The sequence below is a fragment of the Phaseolus vulgaris genome, chromosome 10, assembly GCF_000499845.2.
Source record: "Phaseolus vulgaris cultivar G19833 chromosome 10, P. vulgaris v2.0, whole genome shotgun sequence".
Taxonomy (NCBI): Eukaryota; Viridiplantae; Streptophyta; class Magnoliopsida; order Fabales; family Fabaceae; genus Phaseolus; species Phaseolus vulgaris.
Genome location: NC_023750.2, coordinates 32,955,301 through 32,959,754, shown reverse-complemented (window position 1 = coordinate 32,959,754; position 4,454 = coordinate 32,955,301).

Genomic DNA, 4,454 nt, shown 5'->3' with positions numbered 1-4,454 from the left:
GAAGGAGGAGATGATGGACACCATCCAGCCACAACCATCCCCTAGCCATGAAGAAGAAGAAGCAATGGATTTGAGGACAAATCCTTTTCAAGAGGGAGGGGATGATGGAAGAGGCCCAAGCACAAGCCCACATGCAAGCCCACCAAAGGGTAGATTTGGGCCAACCATAGAGTTATGGCCAAGAGGATCCAAGAAGACGTTCTTTTACATGTTCAAATGCCATAAACTCTAGTGTAGAGTAGACTTTAATTTCTTGTCAAAATTAGCATAGGAACTTTATTTGTAATTTTCTTAGAATTAATTTTGGCACCTAAAACACCAACCTAGGTAAACTTAGAGTTTCTAAAAAAACCTCTAAATTTACCAAGGCCGGTCTAGAAAGCCCATGGAGGGGGTGAGCATAAAAACTAGACACACCCCTCCCCATGTGCTCATTTGTGCACCCATGTGCCATGTGCACCCATGTGCTTCACATTTACATTTCATTTGGCTAGCATTAGGGTTGCATTATGGTCCTCCTTAGCCTATAAAAGGAGGAGCCTACACCTTGTATTTTCAAGTTTATTGTGAGTAAAGTTATGATGCCCATTTGTGCTCAACTTTGCTTCTCCCTAGAATCCTAGGCTCTAAACTTCAATTCCTTCATCTTTTCCCTTGAGCTGGCTGAACCACTCAATACCCATACCTATCATGCACCTACAAGATCAACACCACTCTTAGGAGGATCTTGCTCACTCTCATTCATTGCTTCCGCCCCATACTCTACATTGATTCAAGAAGAATTTCATGAAAATGCCATCAATTCGTCCACAAATTCTGAATCCCTGTAGATAACAAAGTCAGTTTACTATCAAAATTAACAGTTGAATAAGAGAAAGGCAAACATGACTTAGAATTTGTAAGCAGTGGGAGTTCAGAAAAGGAGGTCCTATAGATAGATCAAGTTAGAAAAAATTGTTTGGGAATGATGATATTTGTTGGAAAAAGTCCTCTTAAATGGTGAAAACCATTAGGAGGTATGAAAAAATCATCCCTAACATTTTTTAACCAAGATGGTGGTGAAGTAAGAACCTTTGGTAATGAAAAAGATAAGGAAGGAAAACACCTTGGATGTGAAAGGATAAGACCCATGTCAACTTGGCCTTCTTTGTCTTTTTCATTTTTACTTGTGGTAGGTGGGTGAGTTAGGTCTTGTTTTTCCTTGTTTATCTTTAAGGTTTGTTTTTGTGGATAATGAAAAGCTATGTGCCCAAAACCTAAACATTTAAAACATTTTATTTTTGAAGTTTTGGTAGGTGACTTAGGAGATGTAGAAGAATTTGTAGAAACTTTTTTCGGAGAAGTGGTTTGTTTGGAAAAATTAGAAGGAGAAATTTGTGCATCCTTCCTAGAAGAGTTGTAGAAACCATGAGTATTTTTGAAAGTTGTTTTCAAAAGGTATGATTCCACCTTGATGGCTAGGTGAACCACTTTCCTTAAAGAAGAGTACTCATTTAATTCTAAAAAATCTCTAATATCTCTTTTTAAACCACGTACAAACCATTTTATCTTTGACTCTTCATTAGCATGCATATTCATTTTAGTCAAAGTTGTTTCAAAATCTTTAAAGTATGCATCTACCGTCCTATGTCCTTGAGGAAGCCTTTGGAACTTCGACAAGTGTTCCTTCCTAGAAGGAACAAACCTTGCGCGCATACACTCTTTCAAATCATTCCAAGAAACCACGGGAGGTCTCTTGCTATATATAATGTCCATTACAATGTTATGCCACCATTCTTTGGCATAGTCCAAAAAGGATAAAGAAACTATCCTAAGTTTATGGTCATCTTGGACCTTATACACATGAAAAATATGGTCAACCTTAGCTTCCCAATCTAAATACACATTAGGATCACTATCACCACTAAAGCTAGGTACTTTTACAAAAGAAAGTTTAGGCTTTGCTTCTTGGTGATGTCTTTGTTCACGGTTATAGCTCTCTCCATGAGAATGATGGTGATGCCTCCTTCTTCTATAATCTTCTCCATGGCCGTGAGCATTGGAAGAATCCTTGGAAGAATGTCTAGGAGAATGATGTCTTCCATGGATGGAATGTGAGGATCTTTTGTGCTTCAATTCAAGTTTTGCTAATCTTTTCTCCATGTGTTTTACTTCTAAAATTTGAAGCCTTGCCTCCATTTGTCTCAATTCCTCATCTTGTTGTGCAGATATTGTTTTAACTTCTTGTAATTCATCAATGAAGTATGCTTTTGGAGGGGAATGACGTTTAGAAGGTGCTGAACTTGATAAGGTATCCATTGCAAAATCAAAACAGTAAACACAAAAAGAACAAACTAGTGCAAGAAAAACAAGGTTAGAAAATGGAACAAATATAGTGCTGGAACGAAAATTAAAAGACACTCAAATCACTCCAAGAAATAATACTTCCCTCAACCAATCTGCTCAAGAGGTCTTGGTAACTCTCAAATGAAATATGTCAAAGCACACCACTCTTTCTTAAAGCCAATTCACCACAAAACTTAAAGAACAATAAAAGACAAGCAAGAAAAGGTGTAAACAAGAAAGGCTACAGCAAAAGAAATAAAGATATATGACAAACACAAAGAATAGTGAAGAAAAGACAAGCAAGAAAAATAACGTACTCAATTAAAGGATGGCACACAAAAGAATCCTAAAGAAGAGCACTAGAATAGATGAAGAAAACAAAAACAGAACTACTGGAATTTTTTTTTTTAAATTGTGCGTGACTTTACAAATTTATCTGGAACTGTATAATGCAAACTGGATTATGAAATTTAAACCATAGAAAGTTCAAGATCTTATCTCAACAATGGCACTGGAATTACACAAAAATAGTAAGCCAATTAATTGTGATAAATTTTTCAAAATCACTGTCAGATTACCATATTTTTTGTGCCAGAATTACACACCGGACGTATTTCATTTATCATTTTTTTGTACTTGGAATTTTGATGTACTTATTTTTTCTAATTTTTTATAACACTTTTGAAGAACACAAATCCAGAATTTCAGAAATTTCCAGTAAGCAAAGAAATTGCAATAAATCGAAACAGTCAGCACGTTTTTAAGAAAACAGAGAAAACCTAACTGGAATGAAAAACAGAATTAAGAACTTCCAAAGACATAATAGAAATTGGTGTTTAAGAACTTGTATAGGTCTATTACACAAGTATGAACTCAATACTAAAAAGAAAATGCACCAAAGGATCAAGAAAACAAACACATAAAACTGTACTCAAAAGAAAATCAAGAAACCAAAATTATCAACAAAAGGACTACATAGAATTGATAACATTTTTGGAGAAACATGACTTTGACAAAACTAATAGAGATTCAAAAATCAAAATGACACAGACACAATGTATTAAGAACATGAAAACAGCAAGAAATACCCAAAAATAAACCTAAAACAGAAAAGTAACAACAAGAATGTAAAGTTCTTGAATTAAAAGTGCCAAAACAACTCAAACACACATAAGAACAAACCTAAGACTCATGATACCACATGATGTGATTCCAATAACATGATAGAGATATAACATGAACATGTTATGGATTCAACAAGAGTTGGAATATGACTAGGCACTTTTTAAGAATTGGATCAATGTTCTTATCATTCAAGAACTCACCAAAACACAAGTAACCAAGTCAAACTCACATAGAAACCCATTTTGAACAACAAACCCATGGATAGAAACTCAAGAACACAACATATAGTATTTATACCCATGGAGGACTTGACCAAAACAGCAAGAACAACCAATTTTCACCGATTAAAATTGAATATAAGCGCAGCAAATGAAAGAGGACATCATAAGGAAGAGATTGCACCGATTGAAAGTGAAAACAAACAAGTAGAACAAAAATGGGTAATTTGGAATGAAGGGAATAATGGACTTATGTGGATGAAGCCCTTGGAATGTGCACGCCACTTGAAGGATGGTTGGCTTCAAGATCAGTGTTGTTGCCGCCACTTGAGAGCCCAAAAATTCACTCAAGATAAGACTAGAAGAGAAGAAGACACAATTCACTCACCTATTTGGGAGAGGTTCAATACTCACAAAATCAATCTTATTATTTCAAAGATCTAAGCACCTCTTTTATAATAGAGAGGGCTGGTCACAAAGTACAAAGGAAGCTTACAAGAGAAGCTTTGAAAGGTGACCTTCTAACTCTTCCTATTCTAGCGCCTAAAGGAGAGTGAAGAGGCACCTTTCTAGATTTTTCCTAAAAACTAGCGCCTAAAGTGCTATACAATGGAGGTGTCTTTAAGGTTTCCCTCTTTAGCACATCCTAAAGCTATTCTATATTATTTACAAATTTATACAAAAAGAAACTATAAAGAGAGATATTAATTGCAGCCCATTCTTGAATGTTTGTAGTCTTCTTGTTGGCTTTAGGCTTGGTCCTCTCTTTATTTAATTCTTCTTTAA